The 16,169-nt window shown below is 40.1% G+C and overlaps 1 long non-coding RNA gene across 1 annotated transcript; it reads right to left on the reverse strand.

Annotated features, from left to right (window-relative positions):
* Nucleotides 1–1,336: 1,336 nt before the first annotated feature.
* Nucleotides 1,337–8,056, reverse strand: LOC131424056 (uncharacterized). Its single transcript, XR_009226486.1, has 2 exons — nucleotides 4,174–8,056; nucleotides 1,337–2,403 (listed from the first exon to the last, which is right to left on the reverse strand). It is a non-coding gene; the product is annotated as an uncharacterized LOC131424056 (long non-coding RNA).
* Between the last annotated feature and the right edge of the window lie 8,113 nt (nucleotides 8,057–16,169).

Below are 16,169 nucleotides of genomic sequence, written 5' to 3' on the forward strand. Positions count from 1 at the left end.
GGAAGATCAGTTAGTCCAACTTAATGAAGCCTATATATTTTTTGGGTACTGATGGAAACAGTGGTGCCACACTTGAAGCCATTATTTCCAGATAGATCACTATGAGAGTAAGAACAGTGGTTGAATTTTCCCAGTGCCTCTAGTAGAACTGCTAGGGAGCCATCTTGCTTTCAGGGGTGCAATAGGGCAAAACAGCTGATTTAAAATATTCCATTTTTTTTGTTTGTTTCCATTTCCAGGAACAGGAGCTGGTGGCTGGACTCCACTGTATCAAACAAATACCAGTGGCTGCAGATTGAACTTGGAGAGAGAGTGAAGGTCACAGCTGTGGCCACCCAGGGAGGATATGGGAGCTCTCACTGGGTGACCAGCTACTTCCTGATGTTCAGTGACAGCAGGAGGACCTGGAAACAGCTTTGATGAGAAGAAAGCTTCTGGGTATGTTCCTCTGTTGGGACACACAGCCAATTCCTAGGGTTGCTGCAATCTTCACACCAACTACAGAAACAGAGCCTCCAAAAGCACTTGAACAAGCTTTCAAGCACATGAAAGACACAAGTAGCTTTAAAAACACATTGCCCATGTTTAATTAATGAAATAAATAAAAGTAGAACGGTTTTGTCATGCAGTGAAATACTGAGAATGTCCTCTCATTATTCCTTTAAATTGTGTGAAGTCTAGGGATCAAGAAATCACATATAATCCATTTTATTTTTGTTCAATTACTCAGTAGTTTGCATTGCCTTGACATTGTTTAATCCAATAAATTCATTCTTCTGTGACGACTGATCAAGTGAGATTTCCAAGAGACACTGAACACTTAAAAAATATATGCAGTGGAGAATCTACCTATGGAGGATGTGTTCAGGGACCTAGGTGGCTTTTGCCATTCATGGCCTGTTGATTCTTGGGAATAAATTATTATTGATTATTATAATAATAATTGATTATTAATAATTGATTTAATGATCAATTATTGATAAAACTATTATTAATTATTTTAAGTAAGATTGAACCCAGGGCCTTGTGCTGGTGAGACAAGCACTCTACCAACTGAGCTATACCCCTAGCCCCTATTTTAAGTAATATAATATAATATAATATAATATAAGACATATTTTCTACTTCTTAGTACATATCAGTGCTTCTTTTAGAAGATTTAAATTTTGTTTGCTTAACTTTTTTGAATAGTCAAATATCTGTAATTTTTAAAACATAGTCCTTGAGCTCTGAAATCAGGCCCTAAAGGGAGAGTGTTGGCACCCTCTGCACAGTACTTGTACCAGGCTGGTGGAGCACCCAGTCAGGGTGTGGACTGAGGAAGGATTATCAGATGGGAGAAGAAATTGATTTTTTATTGAAAATATAGTGTAGATGGTTGCCAGGGGGTGGGTGAGGGGAGAAGGGGCAGCTAGTGTTCAGTGGATACTCCTCTGAATTAACAGAGGAGTTTAGGAAGATGAAACAGTTCTCCTCTGGGTGGAGGAGACAGCTGCACAGCAGGGTGGATGGACTCAGTGCAGCAGAACTGGAGACTTAAAATCAAAATCAGCTAAAGTGGGAAAAGTTTGTGCTAATGTATATTTTACCACAATAACAAGGTGCACAGTTTAGCTTCATTTAATTCAGGCTAAGGATATTGGATACCTTTTTCTTTTTCCTCAATTTCCATGGTAAGAGGAAGGGTGTTAGCTTAAAAGCCACTTCTTCTTAACATATTGCTTACCAATAAGGCTTGAGGCCACAGAATGATCATTATCAGGAGTAATAAATTGTCCTCAGTAGAATTTTGTTAGAACTCTGTTACTTATTATAAACAAACAGACTGAGGTCTATTTTTTTTTCTAAATCTCTGAAGCTCTTATTAGTTCATCAATAAATGTTGGTGTTAATTGTATCAAGAACTCATTCTCTAACAATAACCAAAATAGCAAAACAGAATGGAATTTGTAAGAATTTTTAGGTCTGGCCTCAAAGAAGCAGGTGCCAGATATAAGATCAGAAGTAGATATTAATGTTGAGCTAGTTCAAAGAAAACCAAGTCCTTGCCAGGGTTGAGATAAATGTTGATTAAGAATGAATAACATTCCAGGTGCGGTGGTGCACGCATGAAATCCCAGCAGCTTGGGAGGCTGAGGCAGGAGGATTTTGAATGTAAAGCCAGCCTCTGCAAAAGTGAGGTGCTAAGCAACTCAGTGAGACCCCATCTCTAAATAAAATACAAAAAAAAAAAAAAAAAGAGCTGGGGATGTGGCTCAGTGGTCGAGGGCCCCTGAGTTCAATCCCCCGTTCTGAAAAAGAAAAAAAAAAATAACCACACACAATGAATAAAATGGTGGGGACAGAGTTTAGCCCTGGTGCATTTGCTTCACATGTTTGAGGTTCTGGGTTCAGTTGCCAGCACTGCAAAAAAAAGGGGGTAGGGGCAATGAATAAGAGTTAAAATTTAATAAGACACACTGGATATAGAGAGAACTTTTGTTCAAAAATAAATAATTCAGATTTCTAAAATAGGTGACAGCTACTATATGTTTATTCTTAGTTACATTAAATAAGTATTATGTTTTTAATCCCCCCCCCCCATTAAATGACTGAGCATTGGTGAAAATTCTCATTTTTCACTTAAGCTGGAAGGAAGCCACATCTAAGTGTCACCATCTGCCATTTTGTTTGCAGGGCAAGAGCCCTGGTAGAAATAGCATCAAGAATAGTGGTATACATGGTAGTTGCTCTGCAGATGCTTCTTGGATTAATGAATTAACTTTATCATCATTTGGTAATTAGACTGGCGGTGGAGAATTACATTTCAAAATGCACGGAAAACTGGGATCTTGAAAATTTATTTTTTAAAAAATATTGAAATGTAACTGCCATATATAATGAAAAAAATAGATCTGAAAATATAAATGAGGTAGGTGGCAATATATTGATCAGACAATATATTGATCATTTTTATTAATGGTGTCTGCATTTGTTTTTCTTTTGAAGTATATTCTCAAAATCATCCAAAGTTGATATTGTGGTAGCAAGCACATGGCATTTTAATTTTCAAAGGTTTCCTACTAAATGATTTTTTAAAATTAAAAAGGAGGGCATTATTAGCCCTAGACCATGTGTGTGAGGATGGTGCTGCCCACCTCTGTCCTTGGCAGCACTGTGTGTTTAGGCTACGCTGTAGAGTCAGGAGCTGGCTGCTCTGGTTCCCAGGGAGCTCACCCAGAGACCCTGACTGTGCTCCCTGCATCCCAGCACTGCATGGTGGGTGCTTGGGAATGAAATGGTTGCTGAATTAACAGAGGAGTGTAATCTATCATTCCTGGTCCCCAAACCCAATTAAACTCCTCTGATTCGGCCTTCCTCTAGCCCTTTGCCGGTGTAGAGTTGTTCTCCTTGCCTGTACTTTGAGCTCCTTTAAGAACGATGCTGTGGTCTAATGGCCTGCCCCCACCCCTGTATTTGAACATAAGAGGCAAAGTGATGGTGTGACCAAAGATAGTGGGTTCACTCCTTGTCGAGTGCCTAACAGTAAGCACACCAGGAGATAGAAGAATGAAGGAAGGTTAGAATAAGGTGTACTGCATCTTTGTATAAATATCTAAATAGACTCTATTCTCATGTATAACAAAAAAGAACAAATAAAATATTCAATCTCAAAAAAAATGTCAAGAAGACACTCAGGATAGCTCCCACATCAGTGTCCCCCCAGAGGAGGCCAGGGGCTTTTACTGAGGAAACTTATATGTATTCATAAAGCAGAGAGCTTCATCACATGCAGAGGTGGGCTATTCCTGAGCATTCTCGTTTGGAGATTATCCTTTGTCATATATTTCATTCTTACTAATAGTGTCTGGAAACACCTCCTGGACAAAGGATTTAGCATTATAATGAGCCAAGTTAACTCTAGGTCACTTGTAAGAGAGAGAGTTAGTCTGTGATTTTGGCTGGTTCCTGATGGGTGTCTCTGGAGAGCCTTATCTGGAACAAAACAACTCTGAAGGGACCTTAACAGTTATATAAATAGGCAGCATCTCCCCCCTCCCTACCCCACCAAGCATAGGTTATTGTTTATAAAAGTGCCTGCCTGGAAGCTACCAACAGTGTCATGAGGTGAGGGAAGCTTATGAGCATTTTGGGGGGGACGAGACATATTGGCAATTTCTACCTCGCACTTACCAAAAATGGAGTTCCAGAAGGAAAGCAGGTGTTGAGTGTCAACCCCTCTGTTTGTACAAACTGTTCAGGACCAGCCAGCCACCCTCATCCTCAGGGTGTGGGAGTGGATTCAAATGCCAGCAGGTGACCTGCTCTCCTGCTCTGCCGTCCCTAGCATGCTCACGTGGGTGACTGGATATTGGTCGATCCTTGCTGTTGTAGGTCTGATGGCTGTCAGGGGCTTGGCAGGTCTCTCAGCTGCTAGATGTTTCCCCTTATTCCTTCTCTTTTCCTAGAGGCCCCTCCGCAAGTGATGGGTGGAGACTCTTGAATGGTACGGATCTTGGGTCCTCCTGCTGTATCTCCTTGTCTTCTTCTGCTAAGAGGTAGAGAAAGTTTTCTGCTTTGAAGGGCTCACATGCTTAGGCTAGATCAACATGGTCATCCAGGGTCACCTTCCTAACCTCACTCAAGTGTAAAAAGTCCCTTTTTCTGTGGTTGTCACCTATTCACAGGTGCCACACATTAGGGATGGACATCTGTGGGGCCACTCTGCATGCCATTCCATATTTACACATCCTGATTGTCATTTTGTTCCTGCATCTCATTTACATCCTACCAAACATTTTCTGCAGACCTTAAGATACTATCTGAGCACCTGCTCAGGGTTGTCGGGGTGGGGTCAACCCCACTGATTGGCTGCTGGTCCCTGGCTCAAAGCCTTGTTGCCCTAACCTGTATCCCAAGAGGGAGACTTCCTCTCTAGGATATGAACTTTTACATATTTTAAAATAAGGTCAAATTAAATATCCATTATCCAGCCTCAAAGTATCTTGGATACGTTCCCTGTCCTAATTTTTTCCTCTGGTCCTAACTGTACTCTATGCTAACTTCATCTACTACCAAATGCCAAAAATCTCTCCTCTACAATTCCAAAATCTATGAGAAAAAGATGGATCATAACTCCTTATCAAAAAGGGGCATGAGGCTATGAATGGCCTTTATTCCTGTCACTTGGGTAAGTATTCCTATGCTTTGCTATGTGCTTGCCTTTGAGATATTAATTAGTACATGAAATACATTTCTAAATGCTCAGAAATTCCAAAACTGACACCTGCCTGATCACACTCTTCAGCAAAGGGGTTTGGGTCTGCAGGACCCATCGCTAAAAGTTTATTTGTTCAGATACTTTTTTTCTAAATTATGTTTTTTAATTGGTATTCTGTTTCACATTGATATTTTTTCCTTGAGGAGTGACTTCATCCACAGCTGAACTGCATTTTACATCTGAAAACAACCAAACAAATTGAATACATATTCAAAATTATGGACTCTATTCCAAAAGGAAGAGGCTTCTTAGGTGAGTGAAATTTAGGAATACACCTTAAGTTATGGGAAAGCCTTCAACTCCTCATACCAAAGAACACAGTATCTTAGGACATCCAAGCTCATTTATTGTGCAAAGTAAATGTCCTCATTTGAAATGTTGTTGAAGAAAAGTCAACTGATTAACAGATGAACAATTATGGCAGAGAAGGCACATGTCCTAGAAGATCTGACCAATTGTGCCTTTTTTTTTAATCAGCCACTTATGAACTTAGGAAGCCCCTTGGTTTATTAAGGCTCCATGCTGAACATACACATGGAGTTAACTGGGGCTGAGTTGGGGCATTCAGGCCGACCAAATCAGAAAATGGCCCGGAGTCCTGAGGACAATGAAAGCATGCCTTGCTTCACTGTACTTTGCTTTAATACACTTTGAAAAAAGACATTTATTTTTATACAAATTGAAGGTTTGTAGCAACCCCTTGCTGAAAATTCTGTAGGCACGTTATTCCAGCAGCGAGTGTTTCCTTCCTGGGTCTCTCTGTTACATTTTGGCAATTCTTGCAATATTTCAAGCTTTCTCATTATGATCCCATATATTATGATGATCTGTGATCTTTGATGTGACTTTTGTAGTTGTTTGGGGCATAACAAGCTGCACTCATGAGATGGTGAACTTAGTAAGCGCCATCTGTGTTCTGAGTCCCCACGGACTGGTGTTCTTCACCTTTCCCTGTCCTTAGGCCTCTTTATCCTCTGAGGTAGAAACCTGTTAGCATGAAGGCGCTGATAATTCTGGCCATAATCTTAGCAATACATTCTATTTATTAGGAACCTGCCATATTCCAGATATGTGCCAATTGCTTTACAAATATTATTCTCATTTTACAAATAAAATATGGTATCATTTGCTTAAAAAATTAGGGCAATTAGAATCTATACAATTACCTCACAGTGTTTAAGTAAAAGGAAGAGTTCCTAGTCTCTCATTTTTAAATCAAAAGCTACACATGGTCAAGCTCAACGCAGAAGGCATGTGGAAAGTCAAGACAGGCCAAAAGCCATGCCAAGCAGCCAAGCTGGAAATGCAGAGGACAGCTTCCTATAGGAAATGAAAAGTGCTACTCCAGTGAAATTGCTCCTGGGTACTGAGAATGTTACCCAGGCCAGAGGCCGCCAGGGTCCAGGTGAGCTGGATTCAGTTGCTCACCCACATCATAGTTAGGAGGAAATTACATAAAAAGGTACAACTGCCAGGTTTCTGTTTGCGACTAAAAAGCTCAGGAGTCACTCCAGGTAAACTGGGCTGACTGGTCTGCGCAAAATAACACACAAGAGACACAGATTCCTTTTTCTTTGGGGTTGCTGTGACGGCTCCTCTGACCTCAAAGGTCCATAGGGAGGGAGAGAGAGAGAGAGAGAGAGAGAGAGAGAGAGAGAGAGAGAGAGAATGTGCTTACACCTTTTATTGAGGAGAAGCTATTCAAATGAGGCAAGGGGTCAGGTTTCAGGGGGCTGAGTCTATCTTCATGATGTCCACTGTCAGCAGGTTGATTGACATCTGGGTAGGCCACACCTAAGGACACAGTAAGAGAAGGGGACAAACACAGGCACTTCCATGGAACATTCTATCCTAAACTGGGTAAGGGATTATATTACAAAGGAACAGGTGAGCATAGCTTCACCCTTGAAGCTGTAGGAAGACACAGTCACTTGAACCCTAGAAGAGTGGGGTAGTCTAGCAGCATGGGTGCCTGATGCCACATCGCCCAGCAGAGGAGTTAAGTCAGTCACGTCGAGGTTGGTCTCCCACAGAAAACGAATCACAGTTTGGCCAAATCCGGGAAAACAGCTAATCTGCCTTTGATGCTTTATAGAAATGTAACGATTTATAGGAAAAGAAAGAGCCAGGAAATATGCACATGTAGAGTCGGCCATGCTGGGCCAGGCCAGGGAAGTGTCATGATTTCATTTCTGCCTTTGTGGACACCACAACTTTGGAGGACAGCAATTTTAGCTTCCATTCTCTGCATGAGATGATGACTTCTAGGAATCTGGGACAGAGAAAATAGTTTTACCAGAAAATAAATAATATGAAGGAAAAATAGTACTTAAATGGTACTTGGGGCTTCTAATTTTAAATGGGTCCTATTACAATAGATATGTGTGAGTGTGTGTGTGTGTGTGTGTGTGTGTGTGTGTATGGGTTTAAACCCAGGGGTGCTGAACCACTGAGTCACAGCCAAAGTCTTTATCAGCCTTTTTCCTTTTTGAGACAGTGTTTCACTAAGTTGCTCAGACATTTGAGAAGTTGCTGAGGCTGGCTTTGAATTGTGATCCTCCTGACTCAGCCTCCCAAGCCACTGGGTCTTCTTCCCGATTTTAAGGAAAATTTTTCTAATATTTTCCCCACTGAGTAGTCATGTCCTCGTACCCATTTTCAGCAGCCAGCAAGAGCCAACCATTAACTTTTCATGAATAGTCATTATTTAACATTAAATTATATAAATGTCTAATGAAGCAAATTATGTTAAAAACAATAGTAATAAGGAATCAAAATGCACTATTTACTGTTTATTTTGTGATGTCTTGCTATTTCCCATGCACTTTTGAAGCCAGATTTAAAGTTAGGTAGTCAGTGTAGTTAGGTAAATCGGGTCTAATACCGAGTGAAATCTAAAATGGAGGCCATGCTGGCAATGATTCCGGGAAACGCAGGACAACTCAAGGAATGTTAATGAAGTCCTAAAAGGCCCTAGGCCAAAGTCCACCTCAAAGAAATGTTAATGAACAGCCCCCAGCAAAAAGGTGCCGACTCAGAAGTCCTTCCTGACCAGATTACTTCTTTGGCCCACCTGTGTCCCACCCCTCGGTCCTTCCCACCTACATTCCATTACTGAAAGAACTATAAAAAGGGGAGACAACATCCCTTCCATGGATTCCACCTCTTGGGTCCCCTTCTTCCTCCGGGAGAAGTCTTTTCTGCTGTCCTTTAATAAACTTCTGATTTCTACTCTGACCTTGCCTCGGCGTGCTTCTTTGGTGTTATTCTTCAACACTGGGGAAGCAAGGACTCGTCACCGGTCAACAGCGGTAACATATTGGAGGTCCCAGACCGAGATTCTACACCGAGGTAAGTGCACGCACCCCATGTCTGTTTGAGGTGCATCTTTCTCTATTTCTTTCTGGAGGGTAAGGTGGGCACCCGATGGCTACTTAAACGCAATTAGTGCAGCCGCCACTCTTCAAGACTCGGGTGAGAGGTTTCCCGGCCTAGGCAGCTCTCAATCACCTGTTCAATACAGAGCAGGCATGTTGGGTTCTGCCAAAGCCGCTTCCAACTTTTCTGTCTGGGCCTGGAGGGCAATTGGCGTGAGTACACAGTGTCCCGAATCCCGATCTGCCTTGGATGCGTGGAGGTGGAGGAAGGAGTTTGGAACAACTGCGGAATTCCGGTCTGGGCTACACTCAGACGTATTCTTAAGGTTCCTTTCTCTTGAGCCCCCTTCTGACAGCCCTCAGGGGTATCTAGGGTGATCGGTAGATGAATGGCACTGAGGGAAAGCCCCAATCACATTTGCCTCCGTGTGGGCCATGCAACACTCCCAACCTCGCATCCATTCCTCCTGGATGCTCCCCTTCCTTCGCAGGTCAGAAATGTTAGCAATTCAGGTTGTAGGACTGAGAGAAAGGCATGGGATAATTAGCAAAATCTACCCAGGTTCCCTAAGATGCATAGGTAAATTTCACTAGTCTGTTTTATCGCCCCAATGTTTAAAATGCGTTGTGTTCCTTAAACTGCTAGAGAGGCATTTTTAGAATCAACTCCTCTGGTAATCTGCTACCTTACAACCAGTAGATATCCCTTAACACTTAGGAGGCTCCTTTAGTCTACAGAGCAAAGGCAATGAAAGAGCACACGATTCTCTTTTGCAATGGGTTTTTAGTGGCCGGGAGGATAAGCAGTAATGCCCTTAAGTCTGAATCCTCCCAGGGTCTCTGGCACAGGGCAAACTGAGACCCTAGCACTTTGCTAAAGGGGACCAGAAACCCCTTGGCAAAGCAAGGTGAGAGACGGGTTTTCTGGACCGTTTAGAAAGCTCAAACTTAGGGAGACGTCCCTAATGAGAAGTTTTCTCTGGCGCGCGTGGGCGCCTGAGTCCTGTTTTCTTCTCACTCAGGAGCTTCTCTCTCTCCAATACGCCAGGTGCACCACTAGCCTGCGTATTGAAAAATTGGGATAAATTTGAACCTCAGACGCTCAAGAAAAAGTGCCTCATTTTCTTGGCCTGGCCTCAATACAAACTCTGAAGAAACCTGGCCACCAGAGGGAAATATCAATTTTAATACAATTTAACAGTTTGATAAAATTTACAAAAAAGGAAATGGTGTGAGGTGCTGTATGTTCAGATTTTCTTTGCTCTAAGGGAAAATCCTAAATTATGCCAACAGTGTAAAGTAGACTTAGCTATGATATCTGCCATGAAGAGAAAAAATCTTGGACTCACTGAGGAAAAAGAATCAAGAGAAAAATTTGGGCCGATCAAAGTACATACCCCCTTCCCCCTTCAAGACCTAAGGCAGATAAAAACTGACTCTAGTGGAAAGTTAAGAGATATGTCAGATTGCCTGGGATTGGATCTATCCAAAGGAGCTAATCCTGTAAGTAAAAGGGAAACTGAGGTACTCCCAGCAGCTGCCAGAGCCATTTTCGCTTTGGGGAATTTCCTCATTCTTCCCTGCACTGTAAGGATTGCTCCATCTCTGTCCACTTAAAAAGAAGGGACACTGAATGCAGTAAAGTCAGTCACACTGAGACCCTTGATTTTACACCTATAGTTGACCCTCTGTGAAAACATCTGGTCCACTCATGGGAAATCTAAGGTGCCACTGATAGGAGTCATAATTAAATGGAAGTTCAAAACCTGGAGAGATTTTTTTCTTATCTGGTCTGTTTTAAAGGTTATTATAGGTTGTTTCTTGGGGATGATCTTGGCTAAATGTGTGTCTAAAAGATGATTTTTTTATTGTAACATCTGGTATCTAAATGAGTTTGAAGCATTGCATAATCTTGCAGTTAAAAGTTGGGGTTAGGTAATTGTTTAGTTTGATTTCAGATAATTCATGCCAGAGAACTTAAATACTTAGGATAGAAAATTAAAAGAATTCTACTTCCAAGTTGGCAAGTAACTCCCAATCATTTAGTTTTATTTTGAACTGGGTAGCCTGAGAAGATTTCACTAGGTGTACCAGTGCATTAACTTGGGCAAGGATAGTAAATTATGATATGTTATCTGTTCCCCTCAGTGTGTAAGATTTAGGAAAAATGTTGAATTGGAACGTTGGTCTGGCTTATTGAAATAACATTGAATAGCAACAGTCTTAAATTTTTAAAGCTTAATTTTGGATATACATGGTAGTGTGGTTCTCTTTTAAGATTTTTTTTTCAGGTGATTTAATGTAACTTAATACTACTTTAGGAACTTCAGAACAAAGGAAGTAGCTTAATGATCCTGAAGGAATTTCTTCTGATGGTGGCTTTTATTATCAAGAAAGATCGTATTTTCAGTTTTGTGTGAGCAAGTTTTTCTAGTGTAGGAAAATGTAAAGGTATAAAATTTTGTAAATTGTATCTTAAACTTGTATCATAATTTTCAACATCCAAACCTGAAAAGTGTGACTTATGGTTAAAATGCCTTAGGCATGAGGTTTCTGCTCAGAATTCCAGTTTTCCCAGTTCCTTCCAGACCTCAGCCAGGACTTAAGTTGATATGCAAATAGAAGAAGCCTAGAGCACTCAGTATGAGACAGATCTGAGGCCCAAGAAAAAAAAAAGAGTAAAGTGTCTTTTTATGGGAACTCAAACTAGATTAAACCAAAGAGTAAATTGTATGGCATTTACTAATTACTGGCCGGTCAATTTTTTCTAGGACTTTTGCTTTTTTCTTAGATTCTGTATTTTTTTTTTTGAGCTCGTGATTTTGATCCTACAGAGAAGTTAATGTTTTTCTGATAAGTTCTATTTTTGATCAACTGGAGTTTTTTTTTTAAACATTGCAATGAGATTTCACCTGAGAAAGCTACAAGGCCTTTACTATTGTGTTGTGTTACACTTGTGTTATGTGTTGTATGTCGGTATGTCTGTGTGTATGTCCATATATCGTGCAGTGATATGACAATTGACAGATGAGGAGCGCTCATGAAAAATTAAAAAAAATGGATCCAAATATCTTTGATTCACGTGATTCAAATGGTTCAATTTAAATTGGGTAAACAGATGAAAGTAAAGATGTCTTTAAAATTAAGCTTATAAGTTTTTCTAGATGTTCAAAAAGGCCCTAATAAAATGTTAAATCTGCTTAAATTCAAAAAATTTACAAGTATTGTTTCAATGTGAACAGGAGGAGGTTAACAGATGAAAAAGAAAAATTAGAAGGTTCTAGGTATGGATTTAATAGAGGGAAAATGTGTTTCTGGATAAGAGTCTATGATTAAGTAATTAAGAGGGTTTAAGTAAATGATATAAAAAAGGTCTGTGTAAGTTGCTTATAAGTGTAAGTTTTTGAGCAAGTAATCTTAAAGAAATTAAACAGCTGGTCAAACAAGTGCTGTTGTTTTAGAGAATTGTGCTATGTTATTTCTTTAAAAAGCTAAACTTGATTAATATAAAAACATCAATGTAATTGTGGTGTTAATGTGTCCATATCTTCCAGGTATACAAGTCTGTAAGGTAGAAGTTTTAAAAGAGCATTATATCAAGCTGGTGGTTCTAAAGTTGTATGGTAATTTTAGGCTTAAAAAGAAAAACATGTTGGAGATTTATTTATATCATTTGTGTTCTATAACTGGACTTGTTATCCATAAGATATGTAAAGTTCTATGTTACTTTTTACACTGAGATACAATTTAAATGTATTTTTAAGTTAATGAGAGCCTAATCTGTGTGAAGGTTTTATTGCAAAACACAAAAAGTACATTACTACTTTTCTACAAAAGGTTAAAAGCTTTCAGCCTTTCTTTAATTCATGTTTTAGATGTGATATTATGTTGTGTTTGCTCAAGTTCACAACAATTTATGTAGGCTTTGTAAAATGATGTTTAAAAAGCAAAGATCAGTTTCAGAACTACAGTACTTAAGATTTATGAAAAGCCCTGCCTTACTTGAGATAAGGCTCTGTCCCATCTCACTACATGTGAAAGTGACTGTGAAAGAAGTAGGCCAGATTTCAGTACAGTTAAAGTTGTGTCCAAAAGTAGTTTTTTGCCAAGATTACTAGGATCTCAAACAGGGAATTATGATGTATAACCCTGCCAGAATTCAAGGTAGCTATTATATTAGCTAAATATGTTTTTACCCTAGTTAGTTTTGTTTTGTAGTTTGCTTATAGATGGTTTAAGGATTGCCTGTTAATGTTTTAAGGAGGTACTGCTTTAAGAACACACAACCTGAGTCAACATAAGATAAGGAGTTATCACCTACAGGATAGAGAGATAGACATTAAAGCCCAGTGCTCTTAATATAAGGCTGTTAACTTATTTGCTGGATGTTTAAGATTAAGTTTTAAAATTAAAATTTGGCTCTTGCCCTCTGAGTCAGTCTGAATCAGGGAATAGGGGACTTCTCCAAAGGGCTCTGCAAATCTAGGCCACATAACCTCCTGAGCAGGGAGATTAATGAGACCAGTGGAGGACAGAAAGCCAATCAGTGCATTTGCTGTGAAGAGGAGGGTCATCAGAAAAGGGAGACATCCCTGATGCTTCCAATGGAAGCCACATGGTCAAGCAAGGCCTGGACCCATCCTAGCGCAATGGCACTAGCAGAACTGAGAAGCTGCTGTGAAGTTCCCCGAGGACTCCCAGGGAAGCTCAGCTGACTGTTAACAATAGATAAAAACAAAAGTCAGTTTGACTTGCTTCATCTTAAACACTTAGCAAAAACAGTCAAAGCCAAAGCACAGCTGTTCCTGGACATTTTAAATAATAATAATAGTTAAATGTAACTTCCAAAAATAAGTAAACTGGAGGCTACAAAAGAGATTCTCAGGCAGGAATGCCTGATAACTATCAAAAGGAACTGCCAGAGTAGTTTTTAGTTTAAGGCCTTTATTTCTAACTTACACAGGTAGGCTTAGTGTTTGCAAGTATGGTTATCCAGCCCTAAGTAACAGAATTAAAGATTTCTCTATTAGACACAGGTCATACTAGTAAAAGGATTTTGCAAGACCAGATGACATTAAATTATTAAACTATATCTTAAGGGAAAGAACGTCTGTAACCCTAAAAGTTAAATGTTGTGTTTACATCCCTGACATTTCTGGCAATGTGACAAATATCCTTAAAGATTTACATGCTCAGATAGAAGCCATGTCCTCAGCAACTTTGTCATGGAAACAATATCTTAGCTCCTAGTTCTTGGTACTTCCTGGTGGAAAACATTGTTAATCTTTGTCTTTGCCATCATACTCATTGGCATATTCCTGTGGTATGGCATTTATTGCTGCTGCATCGATATGGTTCCAGTACTAATGAATTCTTGTTTCTCTTATAGACCATCCATCACTCAAATGGCCCTCCAGCCTATTACTTCTCAATCAGACTTCTATCATGGACCACTCGATAGACCCGATTTTTAAAGGGGGACTCCAAACTGCTTGCCCCACACCGTCCCTTTTCAGCCTGAAGAAGCCAGAGATTCTCTTCGCCCCCCTTCCTTACAGCAGTAAGGAGTTCCCAACTTAGAGGGGGGAATGAAGCCAGATTTAAAGTTAGGTAGTCAGTGTAGTTAGGTAAATCGGGTCTAATACCGAGTGAAATCTAAAATGGAGGCCATGCTGGCAATGATTCCGGGAAACGCAGGACAACTCAAGGAATGTTAATGAAGTCCTAAAAGGCCCTAGGCCAAAGTCCACCTCAAAGAAATGTTAATGAACAGCCCCCAGCAAAAAGGTGCCGACTCAGAAGTCCTTCCTGACCAGATTACTTCTTTGGCCCACCTGTGTCCCACCCCTCGGTCCTTCCCACCTACATTCCATTACTGAAAGAACTATAAAAAGGGGAGACAACATCCCTTCCATGGATTCCACCTCTTGGGTCCCCTTCTTCCTCCGGGAGAAGTCTTTTCTGCTGTCCTTTAATAAACTTCTGATTTCTACTCTGACCTTGCCTCGGCGTGCTTCTTTGGTGTTATTCTTCAACACTGGGGAAGCAAGGACTGTCACCGGTCAACAGCGGTAACACTTTAGTCTATTTACATATCTTCTGAGTAACCAGTGGAAATACTGGATAGTGGTTGACTCTGCATCTTTTCCATTCCAATGCTAGTTAAAGGTATCTTACTGTTCTGGCTTTCAACCTATCCTGGGGCCACCAGGGCTCTGGAAGCAGTTTCTTTACTTCTGTTCTCACATGAGGAAGCTGGGAGGGAGAAAAGGAAATGGGGAAGGAAAAAAACTATTGGCTTTTCCCTTCAAAGGGGCCCCTTACACCAGGACTTCATGTGTGAGAAGGCCAGGACAAATTTACTGGCGAAAATAAGGATCAGCATCTTTTATCATGTGAAGGAAGCTATGGCTGATTTTTTGGAGATATATTAATCCATTTATGCCACTTGGGTGTCACTGAATAAATTACTTTTCCTATTACACCAATATTAGTTCAATATTTAGTTAATATACTTACATTAGTTAAAACACTTTACATTCCAGTGTCAAACAACCACCCTCTAACTTCTCAAAGCCAAAATAATTTAAAATTTAATTTGCTTGATTGTTTTAAAGTACTTCCTTGGTTTAATACAGAGAACATATTTATTAATCAATTAAAACTCATTCCACATTTTTTAATATTACAATTCTTATTACACATATAGAGCACAATTTTTCATGTATTTGTATAAAGTATGTTCATGCCAATTCACATCTTTATACATGTACTTGTTTTTTTTTTTTTTGCATTACAACTCTTATTACACATATACCACAAATTTTTCATATCTCTGTTTGTATATAAAGTCGGTTGACCCCCAATTCGAGTCTTCATACATGTACTTTGGATAATGATGTCCATCACATTCCACCATCCTTGCTAACCCCCTGCGCCTTCCTTTTCCCTCCCACCCCTCTGCCCTATCTAGAATTCATCTATTCCTTCCATGCTTTCCCTCCCTACCCCACTATGAGTCAGCCTCCTTATATCAGAGAAAACATTCGGCATTTGATTTTTTGGGGATTGGCTAACTTCACTTAGCATTATCTTCTCTAACTCCATCCATTTCCCTGCAGATGCCATGATTTTATTGTCTTTTATTGCTGCGTAAAATTCCATTGTGAATATATGCCACATTTTTTTAATCCATTCATCCAACTGAAGGGCATCTAGGTTGGCTCCACAGTTTAGCTATTGTGAATTGTGCTGCTATAAACATTGATGTGGCTGTGTCCCTGTAGTATGCTGTTTTTAAGTCCTTTGGGTACAGTCCGTGGAGAGGGATAGCTGAATCAAATGATGGTTCCATTCCAAGATTTCCAAGGAATATCCATACCTCTTTCCATATTGGCTGCACCGATTTGCAGTCCCACCAACAATGTATGAGTGTACCTTTCCCCCCACATCTTCGCCAACACTTTTTGTTGTTTGTCTTCATAATAGCTGCCATTCTGACTGGAGTGAGATGATAACTTAGAGTAGTTTTG

The sequence above is a fragment of the Marmota monax genome, unplaced genomic scaffold, assembly GCF_021218885.2.
Source record: "Marmota monax isolate L192 unplaced genomic scaffold, Marmota_monax_Labrador192_F-V1.1 WCK01_AAM20220418_F8-fsc00126, whole genome shotgun sequence".
Lineage (NCBI taxonomy): Eukaryota > Metazoa > Chordata > Mammalia > Rodentia > Sciuridae > Marmota > Marmota monax.